Source organism: Mustela lutreola, chromosome 10, assembly GCF_030435805.1.
Source record: "Mustela lutreola isolate mMusLut2 chromosome 10, mMusLut2.pri, whole genome shotgun sequence".
In the NCBI taxonomy this organism is placed as follows: domain Eukaryota; kingdom Metazoa; phylum Chordata; class Mammalia; order Carnivora; family Mustelidae; genus Mustela; species Mustela lutreola.
In genome coordinates this window covers 63,667,066-63,688,896 of record NC_081299.1, presented here as the reverse complement: position 1 = coordinate 63,688,896, position 21,831 = coordinate 63,667,066, and the positions used below count along the sequence as shown (strand labels likewise).

The window sequence follows — 21,831 nt, the reverse complement described above, 5'->3', positions numbered from 1 at the left end:
GTATTGCAAATGTATCAAAGAGAAAAGGCCAGGGAGAGGGTCATGCTCACCTCAAAGCATTTCCTTTTCTCAGCAGTCTTAATTCTTCACATTCTAGTCTCTTTAGGTGCTTTCTGATGCCTTCAAGCAGTAATTTATCCAGCTTCTTAGTGGGACAGTTAGTCTGATAGCAGCCACTCCATTATGTCTGTAAGCAATGTGCTCTTGTGAGGATTAAATAATGTATAAAAATTGCTAGCATTACTAAATAATAATAAATATCCAACAAATATTTACTAACATTATTATTCCTACATCTCAGCTAACTTTTAGTTCAGGGGCATCTTTTAGTGTAATGTTCCTGGGAGTCTTACTCCAAACTCCCAATTCCAATTGCTTTTTATTCTCATATTTGCCCCTGGCATTATAAGTACACAGATATTGCCTTTAGGTTACATGGTCTTATGCACCAGACATTTCTCTTTGTCTGGTAATCTTTTATCACCATATTAACAGTTCTCTAAAGAAGTGATTGTCTTTTTAACAACCCAAACTATTTTCAAACCAAATCTTATGTAGATCCCAAGTAAATGTATCCAAAGCTACCTATTTTACCCACTGAGGAATCCAACTTAAAAACTATTACCATAGGGATAATTTCTGGACACTGCATCTCTTAGAACAAAAGAATACTTAAACATTAATACCATAATATGGAAAAATTTGTCCAGTATTTTACCTCCTTTAGGTTCCACTAGAGAAAAGTTTGGCATGGCTCAACCCTAATTTCTAGTGATATTTACACATCACTTCACACTTTTGTGCTCACCAGAATTCAAATTAGCATTATATTCCCTCCATAACAACAAATATACATCAGAGCTGACATACCAGGCCTGTTTATCATCCAAAATAAACAAGCATCAGATGAAGCAGCAGACAATCAAAGAAATGTCTAACTCAAGATAGCCTAAATGTCAATCTTCGATTATTTGTTACTAGAAGAGAACTACACAGGACTAGGAAGGAAGAAGGAAAGAGAAAAGACAAACAACTAAACACTGTATAGAAAGGTAAACCTCCTGGGTCCGATGTGCTATCATTTATTTAGGCACAATGTCACATTAGAAGGAATTGAGTTGAACAAATACAATTGGGAGATGGAGAGGAGAAGTGAGTTGGGGGCAATTGGAAGGGGAGACGAACCATGAGAGACTGTGGACTCTGAGAAATAAACTGAGGGTTTTGGAGAGGAGGGATGGGGAGTTGGGTGAGCCTGGTGGTGGGGTATTATGGAAGGCACATATCGCATAGAGCACTGGATGTGGTGCATATACAATGAATTTTGGAACATTGAAAAAAAAAATCCAATCTTACTTTGGTTTATCAAAAATAGATGAGAGATAGATGGATAGGTATCTAATTCATAATCCAATTCTCCCTTCTTTTTAATAAATTTTTAAATTGAAGAATACAATTTAAAAATGTAGAAATAATAAATTTACAACTTAATGGGTTATTTCAAGTTGATCATGAGTGTGTAACCACCACCCAAAGTCATGAAATAGAATATTACAGAGACCTCAGAAACCCCTCATGTCCTCTCCTAATACTACTCTCTCTCTGTGCCCAAAAGGTAAATACTACCCCAAATATAGACTAACCTGTTCTGTTTCTGAATTTCATAAAATGAAATCCCATAATATGTAGCTTTTAATATCTGTTATCTCTTTTGTTATTATTTTGTGAGATTTGCCCACACCTCATTCTTCTTCAGTGCTATATAGTACTTCATGATATAAATAATTTGTTTATCCATTCCATATTGATGGACATTTTTATTATTTCCACATAGAGCTATTATGAGTAAAGCTGTTAAAAACCTCTAAGTGCATGAAGTTCAGTGATCACATATACTCATTTATTATTTTCACATGGGGCTATTATGAATAAAGCTGTTAAAAACATATATGTGCATGAAGTTCAGTGATCACATATACTCATTTTATTTATATACTCACATATACTCAAGTTCAGTGATCACATATACCTAGAAGTAGAATAACCAGGTTACAGGATATGCATATGTTCAGTTTTAATAGAGAGTAATAGTTTATCATAGAGGTTGTAGTTAGTAAATTGTGCTCATATCAGCAGCATAAAGAGGTCCACTCCCTGCCTATCCTTGCCAACACTTGGTTTTGTTGTCATTTTTGGGTTAGCCATTCTGGTAATATTTTTATCTCACTGCAGTTTTAATTTGCATTACCCTGATTAGTAAGGGGGTTAAGCATTCTTTCACACATTTATTGCCATTTCACGACCCTTTTTTGTGAAGTGCTTGTTCAAGTTTCCTGCCCATTTAAGAACACTTCTTGAAAGTCTCCTTCTTCCCTTCTCCTCTTCTCTGAGGAGCCTCTCCTTCATCCCAGCCCATGTGGCTAATTTGGCATACTCCTTGCCCCTCACCTACTCTCATCCATTTTTCTTAACCCAGATGGATGTGGCCTAGCTGTCATAATTTTTTTTCTTATCTCTTTGCTTCTAATTCTCAGATTCTCCCTAACCAAGGAGAATCTGGGACTCAGCCAGCAGGAATCCTCCCTCTTCCTCCCCTGCTGCTAGTCTCTATCATCTTCCTGTTTCTGCATCACCAAAATCCTGTGAAACATCTCTTTCACATAGAAGTCTTTTGTAAGTTCTGTGAGTTTTTCTAATTCCCTCTCATGACTCTACTACTCCCTTATGCCATGTTGGCCACGTGGCATAGAATGAATTCTGAAAATGAGCTAGGAAAGAAAGGACCCACCCAGGAGGTCACTCTAAGGCCTTGGATGTCAAATTTGACCCTTTCCTGGAAGCCTGTTTCTCTGGGAGATTAGCCACATATTACAGAGAATACAAGCTGCCTACCAGCTCTCCTAATCTTCCTCTAGGGCAGACTCATGTCTCAGTAACCTCAAACCAAAGCCGTTATCAGATTCTCTGTCCTTCTCCACTATGGAAGACTACTTGGCCACAGTTTGACAGGCACAGATAGCTGCAAGGATTTTGAGCTCTTGTTGACTCTAAACCGCCCTTAGTCTTAATCTCTTTGCAGGTTGCTCAACAGAATGGGAAATGGGGTCAAACTTCTAATCTGGGAACAAAATTTATGGAGGGAGATTTAGCAGGGTCTGGTGAAGGGTGAGATGAGGATATGGATATTGGCAAGATGCATGGGGAGAAAGCCCTGAAAGGAAATGTATGGACAGTCAAGTGAATTTGGAACTGTTTAAACAAAGGATCAGGGATGAGGGACAAGGAGAGGAAAATATTCTTAGGTCTGATGATAATCTATCTGCTGGTCTGAAAATAGAGCCAGGTCTTTGCATTGTGAAAGTTATGTATGAAGTGAAGAACAAAAGAAATAAAATGAAAGACCATTCCAAGAAAATGTTCTCTGTGTGCTTAGAATAACCTAAATGACCATTCTGATTGTATGAAGTGCCATTCAACAGACCTGGATGATTTCTTGTATTACAAAAAGCACTGAAAAAGCAACTATAAGAGCCATATACATATATTCTGGGTCCTATATAAAGTAAGTAAACATCAAGCAGGGTGTGCATTTCTATCCCAAGATCTGTCAACAAGGACGCATGAAAGCTAGAAAAGACTGATCATGTATCTTCCTGCTAGGAACAATGCTAACAGTTCTAACATCTTTCTCTCTTCCTCCAAGGGTAAGAACATCTGAATCTATATCCATTTTTTTTTTTTTTTAACAGAAATTTGGAGGAAGCAGGCAGAGAGAGAGGAAGGGAAGCAGGCTTCCTGCCAAGCAGAGAGCCTGATGCGGGGCTCGATCCCAGGATCCTGGGATCATGACCTGAGCTGAAGGCAGAGGCTTTAACCCACTGAGCCACCCAGGTGCCCCTCTATATCCAAATTTTATTTTTTACTCTTTGTTTTTCATATCCAACGACTATGAAGTACTAAGACCATCAGCCTAAGTAAGGGTAGAGAAATGAACCAAAAGGCCCAGAATAAGCTCTTTTTACCCCCAAACATTGTTATATACAAAATTTGGCCTTCATGAAAAAGAAGTGGAAAGATGGTGCCATCCATGCAGTCAAAGGAGTGAGCAGTGCCAGCAAATGGGCATGGTTAGAGACACTATCTTCTCCTCCTGAGGAATGGCACCATGACATTGTACATCTGCAATTCCTGGACCCAGGCAGGCACTCAGGAGAAAGTTCAGTTATATAATAGCTAGTATTTGTTTGAATTTTTGCCATGTGCCAGACACAGCACTAGGAAATTTATATATACTCTCTCAGCAAATTCTCACAACAATTCTAGGAAGCTAGTTCCATTATTGACTTCCTCTATAGTTGGGACTTAGAGAGTTTAAGCAATGAAATGAGTTCCCCCAGGTGGTACAGGTGAGTGGCAGGTTTATAAAAAACCCATGGCCTGGATACTCAACAATGTGGCTTTCTCTACTCTACACTTTAGAGTTCCTGGACAGGCTCCCAATTTTCAATTTCTGAAGCATGCCCTGGAAACATATGATTTAGCACTTTTTCTCTCTTCAAGATTTCTTTGGGCTATTTCTTCTGAAGTACTCTGGTCTTCATTTTTCCCATCTATAGTCTGACTACACACAGCTGAGTTTTTGTTTCATTTATTTTGAGTGTGATTAGGGGAGGACATTTTGGTTTGCTAGTTTTATTTATTTTTTTAAATGAATTTACAGGTAATAAAAAGTAAGCCAAAAGGTGAAAAAAGAACAGAATGCTAGTCAATTTGGCCAATTTATATATGTATATTGTAATACCCAGAGCAACCACTAAAAATACAATACAAAGTGAAATGCTCACAAACACTGTAAATAAATAAATATAAAATCCTCAAAAATATTCAAGTAACTCTCAGGAAGATAAGAAAAGAGAAACATAGGAATGGAAAGTGGAAGAAACGAACAGAAAACAAGTAATAATATGGCAGACTTAAGCTCTAACATAGCAATAATTTCCTTGCATGTAAATGGTCTAAAAACACCAAGCAAAAGTCAGAGATTCCTCCAGAGTGGATTGAAAACAACAATCCATCAATATGCTGTCTATAAGAAGAGATACATGCAACAATTTAGATGAATCTCAAAAAAATTGTGCTGAGTTTAAAAAGCCGGTATCACAAGGTTACTTGATTCCATTTATACAACATTCTTGAAATGACAAGATGATAGATGCGGAGATAGATTAGTGGTTGCCAAGGGTAAAAAGGGGAGAAAGGGAGAGAGGTGGATATGGTCATAAAACAGTAGTATGAGAACCTTATGGTGAAACTGCTCTATATCATGACGGTGATATTCGTCACGCAAACTTATACATATGATAAAATTTGCATAGAACTGAACACACACACACACACACACACACACACACACATACACACACAAAATTGCATGTAAGCCTGAGTGAGCCTGGTGGATAATTTCGATGTCAACTTTCTAGTTGTGATGTTAATCTATATTTCTGCAAGGTGTGTAACACTGAAGGTATACAAGGCCTATCTGTATTATTTCTTACAAGTGAGGTGAATCTATAATTATCTCAAAATAAAAAATTTTTTAAATTAAGAAGGAAATATACACTAAGAAGGAAGTCTCATCAACTTCTGCCTCTGCATCCCTCCATTCTGTTTTCCAGGAATAACTACTGTGGCTCTTTTCTTGCACATTCTTTCAGAGATTATCTATAGTCTCTCCACATATAATTAGAGTGAATGCATACACACATATAGATTTATAGTTTTTACATGAGTTTTGACACCACTTTCCCCAAATATTGCTTTGTTAATTTATCTTTTTTTAAAGTTCTTATTTAAATTCCACTTAGTTAACAGACTATTATCAGTTTCAGGTGCCTAATATAGTGATGCAACACTTCCATGCAACACCCAGTGCTCATCACAAGTGTCATCCTTAATCCCCATCACTCATCTAGCCCATTACCCACCAACCTCTTTTCTGATGCCCATCAGTTGTTCTCTATAATTAAGAGTCTGTTTATCAATTTATCTTGAGTTTGCAGCAGAGATAGAACTCCTTGTTCTAATAGCTCCACAGTATTCCAACTCATGAATGCATCCTGGTTTACTTAATCTTTTCTTCACAGAAAAACATAATCCAACAAAAAACACACATGTAGTTTATTTCCAAATAGTGCCTATAATAGACAATGCTCCAGGGTGGGTCACTGATCACTGACTTGGGTTTTTTTCTAACCATATCTAACCAGATACCATACATATACCCTAAAAAAAAAAACACCCTTGGTCCTGGGCTTCTGGGAATCAGGCCTAGACCCTCCAGTCACATCATAGTGTGCTGGGCTCTGAACTCAGGAGATGCTGACCAGAGGCTTATCTATCTCCGTGCCCCTGTCCCTGGCTTTGCATCACTCAGCTTCTCATTGTTAGTTTACTCTATTTTTAAGCTAATAACTTTTCTTTAGCAAAAGTGTACCTGTTCATAGTTTTCTGAAGATATTTTCCTCCACTTAATGAAGATGTTCCCTCCCAGTTCTCTCCCAATTACCTAGAACACCCTCTTTTCTTATTTACTCCTCTACCATCTTTGCCATAACTTGTCTTCCTTTAATAAATGAAATAATTTTTCTTGCCACCCCGTTTTGACAAACAGCTCAAAGCTACAAATTACCCTTTTACCTTGGGTACAATGGAAGTAAGGTGTTCTAATATGCCTTGCAGGTGTATAAATAATGCCTAGCATGTATAAATAATGTGGTGTTTACAAATAACGGGGGACAGGCATCCATATCTGAACATTGTATGCTCCCTCCCCCTTTTTTCTTCATGGAGCACCTCCCCTCATCTCTGTGTAATTTGCCAACTCCCAAAGAGGCACTTTAGACAGAATGGCAGGTATAAATTAAAGAATTTTGCTATTAAAATATAAAGAGAAAAAGAAAAGCTGGCCACTTCCCAATGCCTCGCACAGAAAGCCACAACAAAAGAGTGTTTTTGGTTACTTTGTTTCCATAACCAGTCACAACTCAGCTCATACACTGGTATGTTAGCTCATTTCTGCCAGTGAGTCAACAACAACAGTAAAAATATGCTGCGTGAACTGAATGTGTGTGTGTGTGTGTGTGTGTCAGGAGTAGTGTAAAATTAAGGTATTATACATAAATTAAGGTATTATACATAAATGACATACCATATGTAATCATTTTTAAGTTATTCCATGTAATTTTAAAACGTAAGCCCCTAACATTTAGTAAGTGTTCTCTATATATCTGTTGAGTAAACGTGGATGAAGCACTGAGAATGCCTGCTCTCGTCAATGGTTTTTCTTAGATCATCTGTGTCTACATGTCAGATGTCTGTTTTATGAGTGTTGCATTGCCTGTGATTATGGAAGTTTAAAACAAGTTAGGTGATGAAGCTTTTCTTTGGCTTTCCCTTTTTAGACAAATATTCTGTAGCCCTTGCAGTATTCCATCATGTGCAAGCTCTGCCATCTCCCTAACCATTATTACTCTGCGCAGCCGGACTGTTTTAACGTCTGATCTATTCCACCAGGTGAAGCAAACAATTTAGACAGAGCACCACAGCTGCTTGATATAGGATGTCCTCATGTTTTTGCTCCCTTTTTTAATACACCCAAGCATCACATTTATTTTTTCAACAGCTGCTGCACATTGCACAGATTTCTTAATTAGCTAATGTTTGGAAAGCCCTTTGAAGATAAAAAGCCCTATATAAGTGCTAAGTGTTATTATTACCTTGACAAAAGAGTTCTCTTTTACCTTGGCTCACTGTAAAATGTGTGAGCTTTCCTTCTCTCTAACTAGCGCTAGTCAAACCACAGGCTGCATGAATCACAGGAGAAAGAACTCAGAAATTCAGCTGTGGCCCCTGAATGCAGGCGCTTGGGCACCCTGGAGTGGTTCCTTCATATCTTAATGTAATCTTTGCCAGGCACCAGGAGAAAAGAATGTTGGGAAAGGAAACACATTTTTGGGCTCTAGAATGCTTTGGGGAGAATGGAAAATAGGAAGCTCTTTCTTGTAAGAGCTCTTCGCACATCAAACTTACATTTGTTTCTCTTGGCTTGATTTTGGAAAACAAAGCAAATGTTGAGCTATCACAGATTGCATCCTTGCAAATAGATACCCGTGCCCTAGAGATGAGAAAAGATTTTCGTGAAACATAAATGTACAAGCTGCCTTCACCCCTTCCTCATTACCAGAGGCAGGATACTAAAGAAAATCTACTAAAATGATGGGAGAAGGCAAAGAAGGCCTCCGCAGCTCAATGTGCACACCTTACCCCCACCCCACACACATCGGTGCTTATCAAAAACACTACCCTTAAAGGATGTAGAAGATGCAGCTTCTGTCTTGGAGAATTTTCCATTTTACTATTAATAAAACAACAACAGCAATGTCTGAGTGGCTCAGTCAGTTAAGCGTCCGACTCTTGATTTCCAGTCAGGTCATGATCTCAGGGTTGTGAGATCAAGCCCTGCACTGGGTTCCAGGCTTAGTGGAGAGTCTGCTTGGAGGTTCTCTCCTCTAATTTTCCCTCCGTGTCTCTACCTGTTTGCTCTCTGTCTGTCTTTCTCTCCCCCCCCACCTTCCAAATAAACAAATAAGTAAATCTTCAAAAATACTAAAAAAAAAAAAAAAAAAAAAAAAACTTCCATTAGGACCTCTTTCTAGGTCTCATGCTTTGTGCCCTACAGTTATTATTTACTTCCCACAACAACCGAGAAAGGTATTTGTTATTATTATCTCCATCTTACAAGGGAGCAAGCAGGCCAGGCAGTTCAAATGACATGCCCCAGGCTATCAAGTAGGCATTGGAGTCATAATTTGAACCTAGGATTTCCTGGCCACAAAACTGAGCTCCTTCAACAAACAATAACACTTCAGTGTCATCGTCATTAGAGTCGCAAGTGTAGTAAAAAATAAGTATGGTGTCACTCCTGCTACAATTTTGAATTATTTTAGAAAGGTGGCAGAGGCAAGGAGCATTCTGGCTGCTATGATCAGGGAAGTCTTCGGGAAAATGCCTTTGATCACTTTGTGAGGAGACAGCTTGCTACATTCGGCACAGTGTGAGGACTGGCACACTCAGATCACCAACTCATGGATTCACATTTGCTACCACTCCCATTTCAGAATTCATTCAAGAGAGAGAAGACAAAAATAATGGAAGTGAATGGAAAGAACAAATACCCGTGTTGTGGAAGTGAGCTCAGTACTTTGTTGTTAATTTAAATCAATTATTTTTTTTTTTTAAGATTTTATTTATTTGACAGGGAGAGTGATCACAAGTAGGCAGAGAGGCAGGCAGAGAAGGAAAGGGGGAAGCAGACTCCCTGCTGAGCAGAGAGCCCGGGGCTCGATCCCAGGATCCTGGAATCGTGACCTGAGCCAAAGGCAGAAGCTTTAACCCACTGAGCCACTCAGGTGCCCCTTTTTCTTTAATTTTTAAAGATAAATAAATTGCCTAAACTTACTTAAAAAAATAAATTGTGCTATTCCCAGTTTTTCCCAAGGGCACTGAAATACAAGGGCATCTGAGTACCTGGGAAGATACGACAGTGGTGACATTAACTGAGAGAGAAAGGACTTAGAGGAAAAGGAATTGGGGACGGGAGAAATAACAGAATCTTCCAAAAGATCCCAAACTGGAAAATTTTCCATTAAAACCCCCAACTGTTCGGCAAGGACTATGCAAGCAGCTTTGTACCGTCTGCCCATGCAGAGCTCTTAATCAGCCTGCTTCTCCTATCACTTGAAAGCTGCTGTCTCTGCTTCCCGGTGCCAAAGCACTCTGCTGGAACAAGGACACACTCGGCAGTCTCCCACGCCAAGACAAAACCACTTCTTGGTGTCCTCCCTAAATGATACTAGGAGTAGAAAATACTATCTGTTATTACACCGCTCTAGGGCTGAAACACTTGGGAAGGTGGAAATCCATACTCCAGATCAGTTTCGTAGAAATCTCTTGGAGCTGGGGACAATTCTTGGCTCCCTGCTGAAAAGCAGGAACAGGAACAGAGGTGCTCAGTGGTGAAAGCGGGTCCGTAGCTAATCTATTAAATAAGTTTTTCAAGAACAGCATCCCATGAGCCCTGTGATTCCTGTCAAGTCACGGAGCTTGTTGACCTGCAAAATGTAGATCAAAGACCAAATCTGCATTTCACACAAGATTCCTTCCAGGCTCTAGAAATGAAGTTGGCCACGTTGCTGATTTGAAACCCAAAACATAAAGCACAACATGTTGTCTCTCAGAAGTTATAATGTAGGGAAGATGGAAGGGTTCAGGTATCAGAGAAAGAATTGTTTTGAACTTTCACCGCCAGCACGCGTCATCAAAATTCTCTGTAATTTGGTCCAATCTTTCTTCCCAGATAGATGCTCCAGTACTCCCCTTTTGGTCTCCAAGTTTCCTCTAACCTGAACCACTTGCCTTTCTGTCTTCCAGAGATCTTGTATTTCCCACCTTCACTCCTGAATTACAAGTATCACTCTTTTTTTCTGGAACATCTTCCACTCCAATGCCCCATTTCCAAATCCTTTCCCTTGTTCAATTTCTATTACATATATCACTTCCTCAGGGAAGCCTTTCTCTCAGGGAGAAGTATAAATAGCACCTCTGACTCATTTCTCATATGGAAACAAGTAATTTTCCCTGTATAATGATGCTGTTTAAAGGACATATTTTGGTAATGACTTTATTAGCTGGAAACTCCTTGAGAGTCAGATCCACATCTGCTTCATCTTAGATCCTTTTGGCTCTCAGTCCAGTACTTTGGAGAGCAGTAGATGCTAAACAAAGATTTGTCTAATAAAAATTCACTCAACAGTCCTCATATTATTTATCACTTCTTGCCAGGTACTATTCTAAGAGCTGGGGATATGCTATGAACAACGTTGACTAGCCTTTCTGACCAAATAGAATTTACATTCTAAAGTAATAAACAAATTAAGTAAGCTATATAGAACAGCAAAGATTACAAGTTCGACGAGGCAAAATAGTGCAGAGAAGGAGAATAATGTAGGTCAGGATAGTTGAAATTTTCGATTGCCTGGTTGGATGGTTGGATTGGATGGATGGGATGGATGCCTAAGTGAATGGGGTCATTACACATTTTAAAAACTGACTTTACCTGTAGGGGGAAAATTTTGCCCCAAAATCTGTCTATCTCTATATAAATCAGCTTCTAGAGCCAAAAAAGTAATGCTCATTTCATCCACAATAATTTTACAAAAATAGAGGACAGAGAATTGATTTCTCAATTTATTGCTATATTGACTTCAGGTGCCCCTGAACAAGTCCCTTTTGGTAACCTTGTTAAAAAAAAATAATAATAATAATAATGCCTATGACTTTCTGAAGAAACAGTTTCTTTGGGTCTGAAAAAAAGCGCGTTTTTATCTGGCAATGCTCCCATAAAAAGAATTTTTTTTAAAGATTTTATTTATTTATTTGATAAACAGAGATCACAGGTAGGCAGAGAGGCAGGCAGAGATAGAGAGGAGGAAGCAGGTTCCCTGCCTAGCAAAGAGCCTGATGGGGGGCTCGATCCCAGGACCCTGGGATCATGACCTGAGCCAAAGGCAGAGGATTTAACCCACTGAGCCACCCAGGTGCCCCTAAAAAGAAGGATCTTTTCAAATAAGAATTAACCATTGAAGATGGAAATATGAGAAGAAAGGTTTTCTACACTAAAACATGGATGTGTTATCTGTTTATGCTAATTTAATCAAATATTTATTCTAGGCTTAGTTTTCACAAAGCATTTGGGATTTCATATCTTCAGACCCACAGTGGCCAGTTCCTATATCACAAAGGAGTTCATTAGTTTTATTATTAATAATTTACTAATTTTTATTTGCAACATGGAATATGAGAATCATTTCATGTGTCACCATTCTAGAGACGAATGAGTATCTAGTCCAAAAGGATGACCACATTTCTCATTGGTCTCTGTTGCACGGTCACTGGAAAAATAGCAACAGGCATTACATTCTCTACATTATTTCACAAATTGATTTCAATCTTACGGAAAATATGTCTTTATGGTTGAAAGTTTACTTCAGACTCAGTGTAAAACCACTCAGTGAGTAAGAACATCTTTTCAGTGTTCCAAGCTAGCTCTTTGAAAAGAGAAAGCACCACAGCCGTTCAAGGGCATTTTCATTTCCATCATGATTTTCAAGGCTCCCGATATTCAGGGTTGGGAATTTTCTGCCTTTTGTAGATAGTGTAGCTTACTATCTAATGTGGCCTCTGAAAATTTCACTCCAGTTTCTGTCTCCACAGTTAGCCTTGCACTCTTACTTGTTTCCTTTCCAAACTCTTCATTCCTATTTTCTGAGATCTTAAGAGAGAAGTGGATTGAGTGTTACAGAACAGGGAGGGGGAGGTCAGCGATCACAGTATCAGTGAAATGGTTTAATGGAAACAACTCAGAATCAGATTCTGTCCAAGTTCCTCTCCTAGCTCCACAATTGCTATCTGTGTGACTTTGGGCAAGGTAGCTCAGTTCCTCTGTGCTACTGTTTTTTCTTTGGTAAAATAAAGATACTGCAATAAAGTTGCCATGAAGGTTCAGTAAGTTACTATCTATAAATAGCTTACAGAGAGTAAATGCCTGGTGCATGGTGAGCTCCATGTATTTGTTATTAGTCATTCTTCCTACAAGTAGAAGAGGTAAAAAAGAGATTCTTCTGTGGCCACGGTCCCAGCTTTCTCTGGCTAGGATTCAAAGAAATGTCTAGGCACGTTGACAGATTGGGAGGCAGGCCTCTCAAACTGTGTGCCTGTAAGGGATAGAGGGGCTTCCTGGGAAATAATTCTTCCCAAATGCTGAGCCCCATAATTTGGACCCAGCAACAAAGCCTTGGTCTTAGTGAAGGAAAGAGTTATTCTGATTACATCTGATCTGACTCTAGACTAGTCTCATAAGTCAAATAAACCTATTTGGTTCTAGGGAGATAATGAGGTATATTAAAAGGGAAAGAGACAATTACTAAAAATTCTGTAAAACACTGGAGGACAGACAACATGGTTCTGCAACTGTCTCTGAAAAAAAAAAAAAAAAAGTGTAAGACACTGATAGGAACAGAGAGGCACTAACCTCCACTTCAGCAGAAAAGTAGCAGGGGAGAGGGAGGAGGGGCAGGCACCAACCTCTTAGAGGTCAAAGACAGCCCAAATGGCATTTTGCTAACAAATGGCTAAAACTACGGATTAGCATAGCCTTCTGAATGCTGTTGGAACCAAGATAATAGTGAAACTTCTGCTTTGTTACAATATGGGGATGGCAATGTGACTCATAAACTACAAAGCCCTAAATAAATTTCCCCCGCTAAGCTTACAATCCTAAAAAGTCAGGGAAAGGATAAATAAGTTCATTCACGAAGCATTAAGCAAATATTTCCCAAGTCTCTCCTATGTCCCAGGCACTGTGTGTTAGGTGGGAGAGACCCGAGGGAGAGAAAAAGCAAGCAGGTTTCCGCCCTGGCAGAGCTGACCATCTGGAGGGGTGAAAGACTAAGTCCCCAGGCTACTGGAAAGCAGTCCCTGCTCTGGAGGGGAAGGTACACGGTACCCGTGGGAGTACCGTGAGAGACATATTGCCTGAATTTGGGGTACCGAGAGGGCTTCTTCCCTGACAAGTGAACTCTACACCGAGAGCTGAAGAAGAACTAAAACCTAGCCAGGCAGAGAGAGGGAGGAGGAACATTCCAAGCTATGGCAACTGTATATGCAAGGGTCTAGGTGCTCGATTTAAAGAACTTCTGTCAGCAGGGGTCAGCAAATGGTGGCCTTGGGCCACTGCCTGCTTTTGCAAATCCATTTTTGTTGGACCACCACCATGACCATGTTTGCATACTGTCTTTGTCTGGTCTCATGCTGCAATGCACTACTTACTTCTACTTGGCAAAGCTTATAATAGCTACTCTCTGGACCTTTACACAAAAAAAATTTGCTGAGCCATGGACTAGATCAGAGAGGGCAAGTGGCAAAAGTGGGCAGCATTCTTCTGGGAAACTTCCTCCAGTACGATCCTGTTTTGGGACAGGACAGTGGTATAATCGGATGGAATGAGAGGACAGCTATAGTCTTCTGCATGATTTACAAATCAAATTCACAGCAACAGCCCCCGTGGCACCATGAAATGTGCCTTTGTGGCATGATTTTCCATTTCTCCTTCCTGGAACCTTTTTTTTTAAAAAAATATTTTATTTACTAATGTGTGTTTGTGAGAGAGAGTGTGCAAACAGGGGGGCGGCAGGCAGAGGAAGAAGCAAACTCCCCTCTGAGCAGGGAGCCCAACAAAGGGGCTCCAATCCCAGGACCCTGGGATTATAACACCAGCAGAAGACAGATGATGCTTAATCTTAACTGAACCACCAAGGAGGCTCTCATGAAACCTTTTTAATAAGAGATTTTTATCCAAGTATCTGGAAGGCTCACTGCGTACGGCTGAGACCAAAAAACCTTCCAGATGACGGCCTCAAGCTTGCAACAACATGAAGAATAAACACAGCCTGTCAAGTCCCATGGCAAACCCTCTTGAGACGACATGCTGAAGGTGGATGGCTCACCCAGCATGGCCACACTGTCAGTTCTTGGCATCCAGTTTGGAGAAGCTTTGCTGCCTATATAAGCAAAGGACTTTTACTTTGGGGTTTTATAATAACAAAACTTCACTGAACTTTTGAACTATTCAAAATTTAGTATCTGCTTCTTTTGGACGCCTCTCCCCTCCCCTTTCTCATCCAACTCTCCTTTGTTCTTTGTTAAATTTATTTCCTTTGCCCACAAGGATTCAGATAAATATCCCCACGTCCTGTTCCCATAATACACTGTGCGTACCAGTGTTTCTTGCCTGCCATCTGCCCCATTCCTTTCAGATCCTTGAAGGCAAAGCTGTGTCCTTTTTACCATTTTAGGCCAGTGCCTGAAATACTTGTGGGTTCTCAGTATATAGTTACTTAAGAGATAAATGAAAAGGAAAAACTAAAAATGATGAAATTAATACTATGGGATGAACATTTTACATATGGTTTACTCTTCAGTTCACAAGCATAATTACATGATTAATGAGCCCTATGTTTCTGTTTTCACCCCCCATTTTCTTCACACTAAAGAATTAGCCAGGGGTCACTCAGAGAACTTTCTCTTTTTTGGTGAAGTTTATGTCTTATTCTGGTTTCTGGGTCCAGGTTATGCAAGCCCCCTGATTCTCTGCCTCAGAGACCCACCCTGTCATTTTCGAATACTGACCTGCTAGAAAGGTCTTCCTTACATCAGAATTGTTAATACTTACTGTAAATACTTCTCAATGTCTCTTCTTCTATAAAAAGAGATGTAACTAGCTGTATTTCTGTGGAGTTTTGTTTATTCTAATTTTCCCTGCAAAGTGCTGGCTTCCAAATCTTATGCATAGCCATGGTCCTATTTATCTGCAATAGTTTTCTGTTTTCAGCACTTGCATTTTTTTCCAGACCAGAGAGAAGGGAGGGAGATTTTATCCAGAAAAAAAATGGTGATTTCTTTTTTTCTTTTTTTCAAAGATTTTTATATTTTTATTCATGAGAGAAGAAAGAAAGAAGCATAGGGAGAAGCAGGCTCCCCATGGAGCAGGGAGCCCAAAGCTGGACTTGATCCCAGGAAGCTGGGATCATGACCTGAGCCAAAGGCAGACACTTAGCTGACTGAGTCAGCCAGGCACCAGAAATGGAGATTTCCTGATTGATTTCAAATGATGACACCAGGGGCACCTTGACACTTGTTTGATGGGAACTTTCCGTTTAATTGTTTTATACTCACGACTATGTAGAAGAAATCAAACTAAACAGGGAAAGACCTAAACCTTCTCAACACAGTTAGGTGTCCAAAATGGGAGAGAGATCATGGTACATGGCATTCATGTCACAACCTTGTATCTTTGGATTTATTCTTATTCTTATCCCTTAATTATTTTGGTAAGTAGATAATCCATGGGGAAAAAACCTCATAGGTGATATTTCAACAGATCCATCAATCAACTAGAATTGAGCACGCACATTTTTTTGCACTTAGGATCTATTGTTAAATGTCTAAAAATATAATTAGCAGGCACTCCATTTTAAAAGCTAAATTAAAAATCAAAGGAAAAGAATTTTGGAGGGGTCAATCAGATTGGGTTTTTAAAAGATCAGGGACTTGAATTCACACATTTTTGGTCTGCTTTGAAAGCCAAAAAAGGGGCACTGGACACAATCAAGCTGGGTTAAAAACTAATTTCATGCACAGATTGACTTAAAGGGAAAACGTGGCATAGGGGAAAGGAATTCTGAAACAGATTATGAATCAGCTTAGAGAAAACGAATTCGAGAATTTAATTCCGAAAATAAGGAAAGCTTCCAATGTGAAAAGGGAGGGACTCAGTCTGAGGTAGTAAGGCAATGGCTTTTTCTGACGTTGGCAGTTCTCTAATTTCACACCTACCACATATGTTTTGTCAGGGATTGTGGGTAAGATAAGGACTTCAGGGAGAGAGTAAAGAAGAGAGAGAAAGTGAGGAAAAGTAAAAGATTTTATTTAAACATATATATATATATGTATATATATATATACATATATATGTATATATATGTATGTAAGCTCTCGTGAATTCTTTTAAAAAATCTTAATAATATGGATGACACATTGAGTTTTCACTGGCACAGACCTCTGAGGCTCCTAGGTCCTGGAATTATTTAAGATGTCACCAAAAAAGTCGACTCACTCTAGTGTTAAAGCAAAAATAATAGCTTCAACTTTAGGAAGTATGGAAAGGAATCTAATTTTTAAAGAGTTTTGTAAAAAGATGGATTTGTCTTAGTAATTCTGTCCAAAGTGTCCTTGATCCTTCAGGTCAAAAGTTACTCATTTCCATAGTCTATCCACCAGACTGCCCAAACATCCAATACTCATTTTTCGAGTTTTAAATGTTCCTGGTGCTGAGTTTCAACATACCACTCTGCCTAAAGAAGTATTTGGTACAATTATTGTCAGAGAATAACAAACTAGAATAAGGCTTAAGTGACAAAGAGTTTTGGGGAATCTTTAAGCATATTAAAATATCCTTCCTTCACGTTATAGGAGGAAATTAAAGACCGATCTAATCTAAGAACTCTGTATTTCCAAAAACATTTAATTAAAAAAAACACACACAAAAAAATAAAAATATATAAAAATAAAAATAAAATCACAAGCACCAAGAAGTGGAAGCAACCTAAGTATCTACTGACAGATGAAAGGATAAACAAACTGCTGTATATACATACACTGGGATATTATTCAACCTTAAAAAGGAAGTACATCCTGTCACATGCTACAATGTGGATGAATGTTAACACTACGTTAAGTCAAATAAGTCAGTTACAAAAGCACATTCTCTAGGATTCCACCTATATGAAGTATCCAAGTAGTATCTAAAAGTAGTCAAATTCATAGAGACAGAAAGTTAGAATGGTGGCCACCAGGGGAAGGGGAGAATGGGGAGTTGTTTAATAGGTAGAGAGTTTCAGTTTTGCAAGATGCAAAAGTTCTGCAGATTTGTTGCCGAGTAACATGAATGTGCTTAATAATACCGAACTGTACACTCAAAAATGGTTAAAACAGTAAATGTTATGTTATACATTTTTTACCATAATTAAAAAAGTAAGTTATGTTTCTGACTCATTTACATTTAATCCATTGCTCATTTGCAGAGAAATCAGAGGGCCATGAAACCCTTGCCATGAGTCCTTTAATTAGCCTCCAGCTCTTTTTCTTAGACACAAAATCTCCTATTTTGACAGGATTAAATGAACAGGAGTACATGAAAGGAAAGGTTTAAATTTTCCTTGAAATTGAGATGCTGACTCCCAGAAGGCCAATGAGGTTCTAAACTTGAAATGTACACTTGACAATCACTATTAATAACTAAGATATACCATCAGACCAATTCCCCAACCTACTTATTATGTATGAACACAAGCAATTATGCCTTTGCACAAGCCACATACCATATACCACGGAGCATGCAATGAAATTAATGCATAATATACTCTGGCATGGATAATTGATAACAGGAGCATTGATTAGTCACTAGAAATATTTTACCCCAACATTTTGTATTTTCATTATTAAGCAAGGAAATAGGTTTATTTATTACTAAACTATTGAAAGAAATAGCTGGAGTAGAGAATATTTGAAATCAGGGCCCAAAGCTATTCATTCTCAACAGAGCACGAGTTATTAAGTTATATAGCTTAGTGTTAGGCTCCAGGTACTGGGAGAATGAAGAAAGCATAGTGTTTGCTCTAGAGATCTTACCACAAAATGAGGAAGATAGGTAGACCTTTATAAAATTAGAATGGAAAGAGAATTTAAGAGCTATAAAAAGGGGGGCTGGTGGTGCTGTAGGAATACAAAAGAGAGGAAAAATTAGACTAAAGCTGCAGTCTTAGGGTCATTTAGACTCTGCTTAATGACATGAGAAAAAAATCTACCTCCCATGTACATTCCATTTTGGGGATTTCTGGTTTACTAAAACTTTTTTCTTCAGTGAAATGAAAGCCTGTCTCTTTCAGCATACACTTATCTGGAAGACTAACACATTCTCTCCTCTTGCATCTACATGGCAACCCTTATTAATTATTAGTAATCAATCAATTAATTAATTAAAACGTTCATCAAATGGGTGTGGAAAATCCTAGAGGAGCTGACTTGGCACTTGGATAGGAGACTCTGGAAGGTTGGAGAGAAATTCCAGCAAAAGATGTATATCGGGGACTCACCAGGCAATGAATGGGGCTTGAAACCCTTCATCATTTCTCAGGCCCCTCTTCTTTCTTCCCACAACTCTAGGTCTAACCATCCACCCATCCTTGTTGATTCTACTGTCAGTTTAGCTCTCTCCTCTTTCCCACAGTCACTATCCTGTCTTATTTTAAAAGCCCCAAATTGTCTTTCTCTACCCAGTTCTGTGCATTTCCAAACCATTCTCCATGCCGCAGCCAGACTTGACCTTATTACGTGAATTTGCACGGTCTGCTAGAACAAAGCTCCACATACTGAGTAACTTAAACGACAGAAATGTACTGTCTTACAGTTCTGGAGCCTAGAAGTGTGAGATCAAGGTGTTGATCTCAAGGTGGTATCAAGCCTCACTCCCTCTGCCGTTACCTCTGCTCCAGGAACTCTCTCCTAACTTTGGACAGTTCCTTGGTTTCTGACAACATAACTCCATCCTCACATGACATTCTCTCTGTGAGCACGTTCATCTCCTTACATGACATTTTTTTAGAATAAAGACACTAGTCATATTGAAGTAGGGGCCCTTCCTACTCCAATATGACTTCATCATAACTAATTACAATGACTCCATATCCAAATAAGGTGTCATTCTAAAGTACTGGGGTTAGGATTTCCATGTGTGAATGTGGGGACGTAATTCAACCCATAATGCTTATAAAATGCAAATATGATCCTGCTATTTCCTTTTCAAATTATCTAATGGCTCTGTACTACCCCCAGAACAAAGGCTAAAATGTCTTAACATGGTTTACTAAACTTTTTATAATCTGTCCCCTAGTTTCTCTTACGTTTTATTACTTGGAACTGTCCTCTTCCCCAGAAGCTTATTCTCAAAGAGCTCTAACTGGAACAGAAGTGTGGAGGTACACTCAAAAATACAGTGCGAATTGCCAAAAGGAGTTTATTATTGACATTCAGAGGTCAACATTTCCATTAAGTTTTTCTAGAAAAGGAAACATTGGAGTTGAGTCCAGTAGAGTAGACAGGATTTAGGAGCCAAAGAGATGACAGAGAAAAGCCTTCCAACTAGAAATTAAAATAAAATAAAAAAAATAAAGGCAGCAAGGAAAGAAATTAGACGATTGGTACTGGGGAGTGTGAAGGAAAGATTTAGAAAACTAGATGGTGGAGGGCCATGAATATTACACTGAAGATTTTAGACTTTTTTCCTATTGGCAGTATGAACTTGCTAAATATTTCTATTTCCTACTTATGTCTCACTCTGGCTCCTGGAAGTCCTATCTTATGTACCTTGACCAAAGAGCATGCCTCTTTGGATTGACCTTAGCCTTTTCTCTAAGCACAATTCCTTCTTTCCGTCTTTCCTCCTGTCCTTTCCTCCCCACTTCCTTCCATACTGCCCGCCTGCCTGCCTTCCTACCTTCAGTACAATTATATTTAGATCTCCATAAGATTTCACTGAAAGTACTGACCTAGGAAAGGGATAGCTCAGAGAGAGGGAGAATAGCTTAATAGCGATTATGATAGTGCTCGTTGCATTAGGCTTCAGCATAGATGATCACTATGATTTGGCATCAGTACGAGGAGATTCAAATTAACAGTTTATAAAATTAGGATGCCTTTTGCTGCATTCCTGCTTAGGTTTTAATTAACTTTCTATACCTTCCCTGTCCACCTCAGCTCTCCCTATGTCCCTTCATTGCTTTACTTTGCTTCATACCACTTAACAACAGACAACACGCTTATGTTATTTTACTTACGTTATTACTTACTTATTTACTTATTTATTGGTGACTTTTTCCCATTTCACCACTAGAATGTAAGCTCCATGAGGCCAAAAAGCCTTACTTGCTCTTTTATTTACTGCTGTATCTCTAGAGCTATAAACAGAGTTTGGCACATGGCAGGCAGGCAGTGTTACTGAACAAATTACTTTCTATCTATAAGATTTATTTATATCTTTATATCTGGATCCTATCAAAAGCATTCTAAACAAACTGTCTTGCTTCTTAGAAGACAAAAGACAGCATCAAGAGTCCAGTAAACAAAAGTGATGAAGAGTAGACTCAAGAAAAATCAGGGAGGTAGAATCTAAAGAATTTGACAATTCTGTAAATGCTTGGAAAAGAGGAGAGAAAGAAATCAAAGACAATTCATATTTTCAGACTGAGTAAGTAGGAAAAGTAGGAGTCACTGGCAAGGACAGAACCAAGAATACGAGTGAGGGAAAAGGTTTGGACATTAATGTTCAAAAAACTGATTAACAGTGTAATTATAATTCCCAATAAAACATCACTTTGCACTGTAATATATTATTTTGTAATATATTATTTTGAAAAAGCAGAGAAATGTGATAAACCCTTGCATTCAAATAACATTCTCTAAGCCAACGGTATATACATACAAGATAATACCATATGGGAAGGCGAGACAGAGAGAAGCAGAACAAAGGAATTCTGACTTTGATAGATTAAACCCTTGACTTGATAAATGGTTCATGCAGATCAGTAATGGGAAGTCTTACGTGCCAACACAAAGAGCCAAAAATAATCTTGTAGTTTTAAAGAGTGAATGAATGATATAGCACTCTGAGCTTGGAAAAGCCTCAGCTGTGATCATAAAATATGTATCAAAAGCATTGGCTCTCTGAGTGATACGTAAAGTTCCTGTCTGGCCGTGCTGGAAGTTATTTTTTCTGATAGAGAGTAGGCCAAATTCAGATTACAGATTCTACATTTTATAATTCTTCTAGCATAAATTGCTGCAAACCAAGCGAAATCCAGGATACGCTTTTTCTTGGTTTGTGGAGAAGGTGGCAGTCTATAAAGGGAAATGAGCCAGCAGATTTATCCTCTTTATCACAAAGGAAGATCACAACGCATATCTCAAAGTAGAAAAGAAAAAGATTATATATCAGAAAAAGGACAGAAAGGAAATATACTAAAATGGAAATTTTCTTTAGAATATATTTAATTTCTATTTTATTTCTTTGCCATGTATATTATTCTCCAACTAGAGAAAATA

General features: G+C 38.6%; 1 protein-coding gene across 2 annotated transcripts in view; it reads right to left on the bottom strand.

The window, feature by feature from the left end:
• The window catches only part of ST6GALNAC3 (ST6 N-acetylgalactosaminide alpha-2,6-sialyltransferase 3), a 527,343-nt gene that overhangs the window by 227,602 nt on the left and 277,910 nt on the right, over positions 1-21,831 (bottom strand). The window contains exon 2 of one of the 2 annotated variants that reach the window (XM_059135171.1): positions 51-187. The exons of the other annotated variant lie outside the window; for it this stretch is intronic. The gene's annotated coding sequence lies outside the window, so the exon portion shown is untranslated. The remainder of the gene's footprint in view (positions 1-50; positions 188-21,831) is intronic. 2 annotated transcript variants of the gene reach the window in all.